The following is a 13,844-nucleotide window of genomic DNA, read 5'->3' as shown; positions in this document are numbered from 1 at the left end:
TTGGGCCTCCAGTTGCCGAAGTGTTGGGTTACACTGAGGGGAAATGAGGAGGGGGAGACAGGGGGCGAGGTTCTCGGGAGAGAGCCAGCTCTGCACCCCGAGGTGCAGGCAACGCGGTGGGAACTCCACTGTAAGGCCAGGGGGCACACGGTTGGAGTTGATTTTTGCTGCTTGAAGCTCACAGGTGTCTGATTTTGTGTGCATATCTTGAGAGAGTTGCTGCAATGCCAGGGCTCCCAGGAAAGAAAAGGATACTGACTTGACCATTCACCAGGAGAACAAAGCCGATGACAAGATAAAGCCAGGACTCAAGGGTGAGATGGAACGGTCACCAGTACTTGGTTTCCTTTACTGCCTTCGTTCTGTAATTGCTTTAAGGCCAGTGGATTAATCAGCTCATTTTCTGTGAGGAAGCAGGAACAATAAGAGTCTTTTATTCAGCTCACAGAGAAAGCTGGCTACCTGGAGGGTTTGCTTTCGCGCATGAACGTGGCTCTAATGGAAGCCTTTCCAACCCCATGTCCTTCTCTCCAGTCTTTTAAATCGCGCCCAGTGGGGCCACGGAGGCCTCTGGGGCTGCACCCAGACCCCCTCAACCATCCCAGAGGCTGGTCCCCGAAACAGCAACCGTGCCTCGGCCACCTACATTTCTGGGGCCATTCTGCTTTTCTGTTACTTCAGGGATTTGGGGTAAAAAGCGCTGCTTTGCGCTAACCCTGCCAGTGAATCAGAACTTCAGGGCCAGCTGATCACACCACCCTGAGTCACTAGCTCCCCCACTACCAGAGGACAGATATATCTCTTATTTATCATGAATTGTATACACTTTCACTGGAAATTATAGAACGTCAAAATGTGCTAAAGTAAAACACAAAGCCAATAAACAGAAAATTCTAAAAACTTACTAGAGATTCACTTCTAAGCCTTATCAATACACATTTTTACATGACAGTAATGTGCTTATTCTATTTTGTGCTTCCCCCAAGCTCTTTACTATCATACGCTCACTTCCATTGGCAGCTGAAATGCATTGCTCTTGATATTTTCTAGGCTAAGGTCATCTCTGCAAATTCAAAGGCAGAGAACTCCAGGACCTCAGTGGAATATTTTTCCAAGTGCTTCAGCAAAATTAAAACTTTTGTTTGAGAAAAAAAAAAAAAGGTTGCCAAGTATCCTGTAGCCAACCTTCTAAAGAAGTTGAGTGGCTTTCTATTTCAAAGAGAAATTAAGACAGACATCTTACTGTCTGTATTAGAGTATCAACTTTCCTCCTTTTTTATCTCATTTTAGGAACTGATGGGTCCCTTTCCTGTCACATAGAACTTATAGCTCCATCTTTACATTCTTAGATTTCCATAAGGTAGCTTATTGGTTTAGCCCTTTGAGATGGTTCAATGTCATGCTGTTTGATTTTATGAAGTACTGATATAGGAAGTGATCTGAAATGTATGCTTTATCTTTCTTTTTTCTGTCATGCTCAATATGCACTTAAGTATTCTAAGATATACTGTTTGTTTTCTAAGTAGGGGGAGCATGTATTATTAAACATATGTTCCTGTGTATTGAAAGGGTACACATCCATGCCATTTTGTAAGGCTGTATGGTGTTGTGCTGTATGGCTCTGATGTCGCCCATAAGCATTCCAGAGCCGCAGTTCTCAAACTGTGATCCGGGGACCCTGGAGGTCCCTGCTTGAGACCCTGTAATTCGGTCTCCAGGGCAAAATTATTTTTCTAATAACACGAGGATGTCGTGCCTTTGCCATTATCCTTCTCTCATGAGTGTGCAGGGGTCCTCCAGAGGCCACCTGAGTTGTGACACTGTAAGACTGTCAGAGCAGATTAGAGAATCCAACTGTCTTCTATTTATCCAGACATTAATGAGATTTTTTTCAAATGTGAAATAATGCTACTCTTCTTACTAATATTTTGTTTTTAAAAACAGTTATTCTTCATAAAATATATCTACCATGTTATTTTTTAAAAAGAATTAATAAATATCTCTTAAATATCACTGTTTTATTTTCTAATATGGTAAATATTGGTAGATAGAAGCCACAAAAGCAAAAGTAGCTTGAGATCCTCAATAATTTTTACAAGGGTGTTAAGGGGAGGCGATGGGGCTCTGAGATGAAAACAGTTCGCAAAACTCTGGTCCAGGGCACTTACGCGGTTTCCAGTTTGAGGCTCCTCTACTGCACGGTTTCAGTTTACATGAAAATGTGGATATTTGTAATTGTGATCTGTGTGTGAAAAGGTATCTAGATAACCAATTTTGTTCCCAGTCCAAATTAGTCCCCTACTTTTTTTTTTTTTTTTTTTTTTTTTTTTTTTTTTTTTTTTTTTGCGGTACACGGGCCTCTCACTGTTGTGGCCTCTCCCATTGCGGAGCACAGGCTCCGGACGCACAGGCTCAGCGGCCATGGCTCACGGGCCCAGCCGCTCCACGGCATGTGGGATCTTCCCAGACCGGGGCACGAGCCCGTGTCCCCTGCATTGGCAGGCGGACTCTCAACCACTGCGCCACCAGGGAAGCCCTAGTCCCCTACTTTGGAAGAAGTATTTAGCCACTCAAAACTCAACCTCAGAGCCTGGAAGAGAGTTATCCCCACTAGCAAAACAGGTCTTAGTATTTGCTTATTTGGGCTACTTAAAATACTGAATACTGTACTAAAAGTTCTTATACATTTAAAACTCTGTTCTTATAAATTGAGATCTTAGTTTTGGATTCAAGAAGCAGATTCCTTTGGATCGGGGCTTATATTGTCAAAGCAATTCAAGTCATTAAAAGTCTCTGAATTTGGGCCAGATGCCCCATCCACTGTCAAAGGAAACTGTGCGGGCACCACGGTCATCAGAGACCCTGGTCTGTGGGCCCATTTGTAACTTAAATAGGGCTGTGGAAACACCTTTTCAACTTGATCCATTTTGGATTTTGGTACAAAAGCCTTCTGTTATTACAGCCATTAGTATGTGTCAGTGACGTATAATGGATTTGAATTTGCCCAGGTTAGGATTTAGGATTCTTACATTTCAAAACAGGAAAAAGGTTCTGTTGATATTTTCACACACTAATACCTATAATCGAAACCTAAGGTTTTATTTAAGCAGTAGTTATCTTTCAAAAATAGAAGCATAATAGATACCACTCTAATTCACAAATCAGCTAATGTTTCCCTCAGAGTGGAAAGCCACAGTTCACTCTATGTATCTGTCACTGTGCCGCCATCAGGCCTCACCAAGTGCTGACATGTCCAGTCCTAATGACAAATGTCATCTGCATACATGGTCTCCATTTAGACCCGAGAATCTCAATATTGGAAGTGGGGGGCAGAGGTAGTCTGTGTGCTTTGGAAAAGCATGTTCAGTATTTTAGTTGTGTGTGGTTTTTTTTTTTTAAATAATATTTAATTTTATAATTCAAAGAACAGATTAGAGAAAGTGAGATTTACTGACAGGGATCTTGTACTTACAATGACAGATTTTTACTGTCTTATAAAATCCCTTCCTTGCTTCAATCTACCCCCAAAGGGTAGAACCATGGACTGTAAACCCCACAAGAGCAGGAACATGTGTGTGTTTCATGCTGTTTGGGCAATGACCATAATGTGAACCCAGTTAAAATTCACTGGAATAATTATGGATGAAAGAATGAATTTCAAAAACTGAAATATTGTTCTAATTTTCAACAAAGATACCAAAACAATTCTATGGGGGAAAGGTAAGGTGTTTTCAATAAAGCTCTAGAACAACTGGGTATCGTACAGAAAAGAATGACTCTCCACCCCTACCTCACACCATACACAAAAGTAGTTGTAGGTGGATCACAGATCTTGAGATGAAAGCTAACACTACAAAGCTCCCTGAAGAAACATGACCACGGAGACAAGCAGATTCTGGAGGAAGGGAACCTTGAAGGGAAAATGATAAACCAAACTTGACGACGATCAAAGACTGCACATCAGAGGACCCACGAAGAAAGTGAAAAGGCAACCAGAGACCGGGAGAAAATACTCCCATTGCACACGGCTGACAGAGGACTTGATTCGACACAATATAAAGAACTCCGACAAATTAACAACGCAGGAAAGCCAGGAGCCCGAGAATTTTCAGACTGAGCACCATCATCTGTCCAGGGAAGCAGAGTCACAGCAGCCAGCAGGGAGGAAGCCTGGGCTCAGCCAAGCAGCCCTCCTACCTGGCCCCCATAGGAGTGGTGCCCTGTTGGTAAAGGAAATGGCAAGAGGCTTCCAGTTTAACCAGGGAGGCAGAAAAGTAAGTGGGAAATTATAACGGAGCGCCGAGACGGCGCAGTGAGAGCCTCGAGGGGGCGTGGCTTAGCACAAGGGCAGCCCTCAAGGTCACACACCTGGTTTCATCTCCTTCCAGTCTTATTTGCATGAGTGCCTCTTCCACATACACACTTGGGTCTCACTTGCCCATCTCTGTTCTATGCAGAGATACACAGCAACGACCACAGCGAGGTCTAGTTAATTCTGTGTAGAACGGACAGGTAGGTGTAACGCCCAGAACTTACTTTCAAATGAAAGGAACGTTCTTGGAATTTTCTTGTTGATCAGTATTTGGAGTTTGGCTTTTGAAACAAGTTCTTGAGAGTGTTTCATGCTGTTAAGTAGGTAACTGAGTTTCTCTAGCCCTGGAATTTGTCAGACATACACATATAACAGTTGCATCAAAAGGAAGCATGTTTCCAGCTTAAAATGAAAACAACAAAAAATAAGTACTGCCTGATGTAGCAATTTTGAAAAAGATCCGTTTCCTTTGTTGAGAATTTCAAGATTACCTTTTTCTCCAAACATATTAAAAGGTAAGGATGGTTGGAATTAAACCGAAGTTAACATCACAAAATACTACTGATATAAATGGAGATTTGAAAACAAAGAAATCCTAAGCCCTCACTGACACCACGTGCACTAGCGTATGCTGTGTGTGTGTGTGTGTGTGTGTGGGTCTGTGTCTGTGTGTGTGGTGTGCATGCATATACAGACCTACCTACCTCTGTGCCCGCTTCTGTATCTCTCCCTCGGGTATATGTAATTAAGTTGAAGGTCCTTGTCTTTTTCAAAGATGATTTTACATCAGTTATTTTCCATGAACACATCTGGAGTTTCTTTAAAGCCTGAATTTACTAATGAAAGAAGGATTTGTGCTTTTTCAACATAAATCCATTTTATTTTCTCCAGGCTCCTCCTTCTCTACTCAAAGCTGATGACTTCTTAAACCAAAATGGTTGGTTAGAATCCAATCAAAAATATAAAGGCAACTGAATAAATAAAACCATGAAGTAAGTGTAAAATATTAGTGTCCAGACATCCAAGATGTATGTGGCTACTATGAAACTTCCACAGCTGTACCGGCCTGGAGCCCATGTGGTCCCCCAGATTTAACAGGACCATTACCAGTAAGAGTTTTATTTGCTTAATAAATTACATTCTAAAGCACAATAGCCTAGGTTCATAGCTGTAAAATTGCCAAATATTGTCAATGACCACTCTCTGGTCATAAATAACAAAATAATCTATGACTCATTGGATTTTTGATTCCCAGGGCAATTCTTTCTCACCATTACTCAAAAATGTAAAAAAGTGCCTCTACGTGGCATTTTATGGAGGTTATAAATTACTCAGAGGAGATGACACAGGACAGATTTGTTGGCCAAGTAACAGGAACCAGCCAACCAAGTGTGTAAATTAAAGAGCCAGTGACAAAGAAGAGGGCTAGTGAAAGAATTCTGCAATCCAGGAATAGATCAGGATTAACTACGAAAAGAGAGGAGAGAGTGGGAGGAAAGTGATGCACAAACCACTCCCGGAGCATTTACGCGGCCGCTGGGGGCGAGGTATGAAAATGGTCGGACCATGGCCTCAAAGAACAAAGCTCAGTTATCCTTGAAATACAGTTTATGTTCACAGTCTTAGGGTGGACGTTAAGATCTAACAGGTGCCACAGAGATAAACCTGGGACGGTTATTTTTTTTTAACTAATAGCAATTTTCAAACTGATTCAGTTGATTAATAGTTCTTCCATTTATTCAAAGAACAGATACTGAGCAGGTGCTGTCTGCCCACCCGGAGGCCGGGGGCCAGGGCGCGGACATCAATCAGGCACAGCCCTGCCATCCTGGAGGCTGGGACGCGGAGCAGCCCCGGCCTGGGATGGTGCAGTCTGAAGGCTCCTAAGCTAACCCAGCCGGAGTGGGAAGGCCAGCTCAGGAGTGGCCGTGCTGGGAGGACCAGTGGGAGGACAGCGGGGAGGCAGGATGGAGACAGTTTTCGGGCAGATGGACCAGAGTACATAAAGGCGGCCTGGAAAGCCTGGTCTGTCCGGGGAACAGACAGGGCGATGAGGGGGAGGGAAGGGGGGCCATCGCAGGGGTCTCCTCTGCCCCAGGGGGTGAGGACAAGGTCAGCTCAGCTTTAGGAAGGTCACTTTCCCTCAGCGCCGTGGCTCAGGGCATCAGGACACTGATGGTCGACGTCAAGCGTTTTTAAACAGAACCATCTTGGAAACTAAAAATTTATCTTGGTGGCAGTTAATTATGAAAACTAGAACAGACTTGGCTGTCTTCTTTCTACACGCACTGAACACGTGAGAGCCCGGTGCTTTTCCTGGGAATCGGAGGTGGCGGCCGCAGCAGGGTGACTCGGGCGGGTGCTGAGATGGGCTGCCTTGTACCGGGCTCACCGGCCCCTCCTTTCTTCGTGGGGCTCTTTCTCCTCGTGTTCTCAGGACAACTGGCAATGGTTTAGGGCGGTCTGACAATATGAAGTAGAATCTTGTTGATTAGTTTGTCCCACGCTACGAGGACAGAGTCTAAAAGCTTCTTTTAGTCTCTTATGACTTAGAGGGACTGCTATGCTGGGTAAATTCTCAGGCCCACTGAGGCTGAAATGATGAAATAATTCTTTAAAAACTTTCACGTTGTCCGTGGAAATACGTCCTGTTTCATAGGAGTCAACCAAGAACAGAGTCCTGAGGTTTTTCTGGTATTCACTATGCAGCTATGAAGTTTGAACTGCTCTGAACAGACATTTGGACCAACAAGTGATGCAAGTTTACTATCAGCTAAGTTTCATTCATCTTTATGTCCCCCACAACTCCCACGGGTAGTCTGCACTTGGTAGGTGATTAAATACATCTTGCATAAATGAAAGAAATGCGTGCTGCTTTTAATTATTAGTAGACTATTACATTTTACTATATCTTCAACATATAAAATTTTCTATGTATGACCACTACCAGTATTTTGATTGTACGCAATTTTTTTTAAACTAGAGACCTCCATAATGCTTTGGGGGACTTAATGGCGAAGGAGGCATCTTGCCTCTTGCATGGGAACACCCACAGGCGTGACCTCTGTGCCCTGCTGAAGGGAGCAGTGCTGCTCATCCCCCATCGCCGTGGGCAGGAGGAGCTCCACCTGTGATAACAGTGACCGCTGGTTTGTAGGCCCATTTCGCTCTCCACCGTTCTCCGAATAAGTTGGATGGTCCATTTTCTTTTTTTTTTTTTTAGAAACTGTTTATTTTCCGTCCACCTATTTCCATTTTAAGAGTTTGCAGAAGAACAGTTTAAGACCACTCAGTGGCTGTTCCTACCCACTCAGGGGCCTGAACAGTGGCAGCTGCAGACCAGTGTTCAGTGGCAGGCCGAGCACTCCAGTCTCCAGCGGGGAACCACTGAACAGGCACGGGGGCACCTGCACGCCTTCGGGCCAGTCCGCCACCTCCGGCTGAGCAGCAGGGAACTCAGGAGGTGGGCGGTCCCTTCATCCTGGAGCTCCTCCTCGGCCACAGGCTCCTCAGCTGCCACCTGCTCGTCCTTCTCAACCTCTTCAGGGCCTCTGCAGAAGCAGAGGTCAGGCGTGACCTCCCAGGGGTGTTCACGGGAGATGGTGCCACGCGTGCGCAGAACTTCCCGGGCAAGCATCCACCACATCAGACCCCCTGAGTGAGCTCCCCTGTCGCTGAACGGGATGGCAATGTCCACATAGCACAGACGAGAGTCTGTGTCACAACAGTAGGCAGGTTAGCGTAAGAGGCCTCTGTGAGAGGCAGGTGGTCAGCCCTGGGATCAGTAACCACCGGAAGTCTTGGCTCCCGGAAGGCTGCCTGGATCTGGTTAGTGAAGGTCCCAGGAGTGAAGCGGCCAGAGACAGAAGTGGCTCCAGCGGCAGCAGCAAACTTCAGCCCAGCGCGCTGGCCAGTCCTCCTGGAGGATACGACACGGACGCCAGCTGGGTTTTCAATGGCAACCGTGGCATGAGCTGCCAACAGAAGCTTCTCTCAGGTTCTCTTCAGATTTACGATGCAGATGCCATCACTGTTCCTTTTGTAGACGTGCTGTTCCATTTGGAAGTCAAGGTTGGTGCCACCTAAGTGGGTTACTGCTGCAAGGAATGTGAGGACATCCTCCTCCTTCATTCGCAGGACATCAAGGGCTCCGGACATTGTGAGAGCTTCCCTTTAAGTTACAACAGGAATCCAGAACAATGCCGTACGGACCCCTGCCTGACTGGCGCGGAAAGAAGCTCGATGGTCCTTTAAAACAAGGACTATGTTCACATAATCCTCTTTCAACACCTAACACAAATCCACTGAAATTAAATACCCAATTTTAGAATGTTTTGCGTCCATAATTTTAGAATTAGAAGCTCTGGTGTTCATTCATCTTATTCACCTAACTAATGTTTACTGAGCAGCTACTATGCTCCTGGTGCAGCGCTGGATATATAAAAATAATGACACCTCCTTACTGTCACGGAAATCACAGTCAAGGAGGAGAAGAGAATTAGGGTTAAGAGATGGGAAATGCTAAAATACAGCTCTGTATACAATGCCACAGGAGCACAGTGGAGGGAGGAGCTGTTCTGCATGGGATGAAAGCTGGGCTGGAGCAATGCTTACAGAGGTCAGATCTCAGATGAGGACCCAGTAGGATGCAGGCAGCTCACGGCCCAAGAGAGGCTGTGTAGCCTGGGCCAGGTGACGGGAAGAGCAGGGTCACAGGCCTGGCTGCGTGGGCTGTGGGATGCCTGGCTCTCCCGGCCACTCATGTGAAGAGCTCATGAAAGGGAGGCTGAAGGCAGCAAACGGGGACCAGGTGAATCTTACTGAGGACTGTAGACTTTCGGTAGCTCAGGTTGCATTGAGAGACGCAGAGGGAACCAGAGGTTCCCAGTGGAGCAGCTGTAGGATCTTCCAGGAAATTCAGGAGGAGGATGTGCGGGAGGCGAAGAAGAAAAGGGAAGGGCAGGGGGAGAGGGAAAGGAGGATGAGGAGTGAGGGGAGGACACAGAGGGGAAGGAAGGGGGAGGGGGGAGGGGAGAGGGAGGGGGAGGGGAGGGGGAGGGAGGGGGAGGGGAGGGAGGGGAGGGAGGGGAGGGGGAGGGAAATTATTTTAGGAACGACTATTCCTAAGTCATTCCTATTTTCATCTGATTTATGAAAAAGAAGGAATTCTTATGGGCTTCCTTTTTCATCTGAAAACTTTACATGATGTCCCAGGAGACAGAGGGAATCATAAAATCCCTAAAGAGGTGCCTTGGGGGTAATTAGTTCTAGATAGCTAATAATGGATGGTTGAGAAAACAGAGAAAGCTCCAGAGCTTTTAATAAGAGCATCTTTCCAAGGATTACAACACCCCCACGAGACCCTTAAGAGCTTCAAGTGTACGAGAAAAAGCAATTCACTGGCCTTCCTTTAGAAAAGAAGTCTGTACTAACTTATGTTCTTCAAATATGATTTAAAGCAAAAACTTCTTAAATATGTTTCTTAGCACAGTCAACTAAACATAGAATTGTCCCATCCTAGTGTTCTCTAGTTGGAAACTGAAATATTGGGGGAAAGTCACGGAATAAACTCCACTCATTGTTTAATACAATTAGTAGTACTTGGTTTCATACAAAGAAATGTAGGGACTGGAGTATAAACCATACTTGCTTCTTGCGAGCACATTTTGAAAATCTGGCGTCACAAACATGGTGCATTGGTGCAGCTCCTGGCTCCGGGGCGATCTGAAGCCTGTCCCCCTTCTCGTGTTTCCATTTTCATGTCAGCAGATCTCACCTGCTGATAAGAACTAATACTGACCACAGAATTTTAAACCCAATCAGAATATCAGTTCCGGGGTAAGAGTCTGACTAAATCTACCTTGGCTACCAAGAGCTTCCAGCTCCCCAGGCCGGGAGGTTTCATTCCCTTCCTCACAGACACAGGAATCTTCTCACAAAGGATAAGAACCTACTTCCAAAGGACCATGGCTAGAAGGGCTTTTTCTTCCTTCTAAAAGAAGGGTAACTTGGGGACCAGAAAGACTATCAGAACTTTGTGACAAGTCTTGCAATGTTTTCAACATTAAGACCCAAGATAACGGTACCTGGGAAAAAAAAGTGCAGCTGCCTTTGGAACATTCAGGGACCACCCAGGCTGCTCTCTCAAAGTCTGTCCATGTGCCACAGGGCTATTATGAAGACTTAAATGGTGTAAGACTCAACAATATAAAAGCTACTTAATGTCTATAGTTTTAAAGAACTCTCAAGTGGAAGATGAGCAGATTTAACTTGAAGGTATTTAATGTTTTTACCAAGAAATCTGTGTGTGTGTGTGTGTGTGTGTGTGTGTGTATTTCAAAGTTCACATATTGAAACAGTTCAGCTTTATAATTAGAATTATAATTCTAAATTTCATTATACAGAACCCATTAAACAACTGGTATTTATTTTATGATTTTGTAAAATTTCTTGACATTTCAGTTTCTGGATATTTCAGTTTCCAATGAAAAATGATAGGATGAACAGTTCTGTGTTTAGTTGACTTGTACTAAGAAAAAGAAAGGTGTTTATTTTAAATCAAATGTGAAAAAACGAGTCACATTTGGGGACAATAGGACACATTCAATAAAACATCATAAATTCTAAGACAAAACATACGTGATCATGCTACGAAACACCCGTCTGCAAGATGAAATGAATTCTGCTGTGGGTTAGACCCCCCCAAGTGTGTACTACATCTCTTTCAACATAAAGAGCTGGGACTTGCTCTATCTTGAAATGCTTTAGGATCATTTAAGACATTTTTCCCCACTGCATATACTGCCTGCAGTAAAAAAGCAAGTCATCTAGTTAAAAATTTCCACAATTCATCTCAGGTTTGAGGCATGTTTAGAGTGTTAGTCCACCCATAAATAAGATGTTTAACCCACCAAGTGATCATGTGCAAATATAGACAGAAAAAGGGCTATTTTCACAAAGTAAACATTAGATAACTATTTTTGGGAAAAAAAGTTATGGTAGAAAATCTCAGTGCCTTTGTTTTTGCTATTAAATTCTCAAAGGAGGCCACTCGTGGTCTGGACTTATTGATCACACGTGAGAAGGAACCTGGACAGAGGTGGCAGCCCTGCCCCCGGGCTCGAGAGGGGACATTCACTCCACTCGGTGAGTAACACCAGGGAATAATCCATTTCTTGGAAAACTAGGAGTAAATCAGACTGAATTTTTGTTTGTTTTTCTCCTTTGTGATGACTCACATGCTTTGAACCCTGCTTTATTAAAAAGAGTCAGGGGCCTCCCTGGTGGCGCAGTGGTTGGGAGTCCGCCTGCCGATGCAGGGGATACGGGTTCGTGCCCCGGTCCCGGAGGATCCCATATGCCGCGGAGCGGCTGGGCCCGTGAGCCATGGCCGCTGAGCCTGTGCATCCGGAGCCTGTGCTCCGCAGCGGGAGAGGCCACAACAGTGAGAGGCCCGCATACCACAAAAAAAAAAAAAAAAAAAGAGTCAGTAAGTTGCTCAAGTGAGATTTAAAAAAATAAACCCACTCCCATTCATACAAGGTAAGGAACAAGCCTTTCGATTCCTTTCTTTCCTTTCTTTCTTTCCTTTCTTTTCTTTCTTTTTCTTCATCTTTCTTTCTTTCCTCCCTTCCTTCCTTTTCTTTTTCTTTCTTTCTTTCTTCCTTTCCTTTTTTCTTTCCAATGAAAGAGAACAGGAGCAGTAAAAGGCCAGGATGCGTGTGCAGATAACTTCCTATTTAGTTGTTCAGCTCTTTGGATGGCCCCTTATTCTGATGTCCTCTCTCGCTTTTACTCTTGCAAATTTCACTCACGAGAAAATCCAGACTGGTAGAATATTGCAAAGCAGAGAGAAAAAGGAAGCACTTCAACTGGTAAAAGCAGTCTGTATGATACAACACATTTCTGATCTCTGATATGTGGTGTCTGCTAGTAACACTGCTGTCTGCAAAGGAGAAGTCGCTGAGCAGAGGGCCCGCTGCCCCACGGGTATGGGCGCTGAGCTGAGCGGAGGCCTGGCCTCCATAGGACCCTGACCCTGACCTGATCGGTGAGGTGGCCAGGCAGGGCTGGCACTAGCAGAGAAGTAATCACTTACTCCCTGATCCTAACCCATCCCATAGTTCCGAGCACCTACCGTGTGCTCAGCTATGTTCTCGGCGGCATTTACAGGAATTCTGCCACATATGTTAGCAGCTTTAATCATCTCCACTCATTGCTACCATCTTAACAGAAATGGTATTTTTATGACGTCCTTCTACATGAGGAAAGTGAGGTCCAAAGAGCTTATTTAGCTGTCCTAAATTGTATCAACTAAGGACCAGGCTAGGGCTGCATCCCAGTTCTGTCTCATTTCAAAGCTCAGGAACTCCTAATGGCAATATTACAGGGATTCCACAAAGTATCACTGTTAGATTTATTCAGGTACATTAACCCTCTTCTAAAATACAGGTATCCGGGACTTCTCTGGTGGTGCAGTGGTTAAGAATCCGCCAGCCAATGCAGGGGACACGGATTCAAGCCCTGATCTGGGAAGATCCCACATGCTGCAGAGCAACTAAGCCCGTGCGCCACAACTACTGAGCCTGCACTCTAGAGCCCACGAGCCACAACTACTGAGCCCACGTGCCACAACTCTGAGCCCGCACACCTAGAGCCCGTGCTCCACAACAAGAGAAGCCACCGCAATGAGAAGCCTGCGCACCGCAACGGAGAGTAGCCTCTGCTCGCCGCAACTAGAGAAAGCCTGTGCGCAGCAACGAAGACCCAACGCAGCCCAAAAAATTAATTAATTAATTAATTAATTTAAAAAAATAAAAGACGCCCCCCCCCCAAAATACAGGTATCCAGAGAGGGAAGATGTCAGAGTGCTATTGGTAATTCAAAACATTTGGCTGTGTTTTCTATTTTTTTTATAACTTCTAATAGAAAAGTAATACATTCTCATTGTAACAAATCAAAGAACACAGAAGTATATGAAGACTTTTTCCACCTCTTTCAAACAAAGTTGAATTCAACCCATTGACCAAGTTCAAAGTTTGGCACTTTTCTTTTCGTACCGTTTTCTCTGCTCATGCTAACTGCAGCAAATAGATACACACAGACACTTTTTTTTTTTTTTTTTTTTTTTAAGTTCTGGAAGCTTTTCTTTTTGTCTTTTGACCACAGGACGCTGCTTCCATGGGAGTTTCAATGGAGGAGTGGCAATAGGGTTTCGTGAGACCAGGGAAACTGCCCGAGGAAAGCAGGTCTGGTAAGATTATCAGAGTCACCAAGAGAGTCATTAAGAGAACATCCTTCTCCTTCCTTCTGGAGCAGGATCTAGAAAGCCAGCCACTAGTGAATTAGCCATGACCGCACTTAAGAGCAGCAGCAGGGCTATATACACGCTGGTGTCCACACACACCTATGTCATCCACCGCTGCCCTGCACACACACACACACACACACACACACACACACACACGATGCTGCTGACGGCCTGCGATCTGCAACATGCCTTCCTGTTCCAGCACCAATGGGTCTGCATTTT

At 44.9% G+C, this 13,844-nt stretch overlaps 1 protein-coding gene and 1 pseudogene across 4 annotated transcripts in view; both read right to left on the bottom strand.

Moving 5' to 3' along the window:
• The window catches only part of GMDS (GDP-mannose 4,6-dehydratase), a 499,050-nt gene that overhangs the window by 146,130 nt on the left and 339,076 nt on the right, over positions 1-13,844 (bottom strand). The window lies entirely within an intron of this gene.
• On the bottom strand, positions 6,826-8,747 carry LOC309813420 (small ribosomal subunit protein uS2-like; annotated as a pseudogene). The gene has a single exon. The product of its transcript is annotated as a small ribosomal subunit protein uS2-like (transcript).

The sequence above is a fragment of the Mesoplodon mirus genome (assembly GCF_964341445.2).
Source record: "Mesoplodon mirus genome assembly, chromosome: 12".
NCBI lineage: Eukaryota > Metazoa > Chordata > Mammalia > Artiodactyla > Ziphiidae > Mesoplodon > Mesoplodon mirus.
This window is presented reverse-complemented; position numbering and strand designations above follow the sequence as displayed.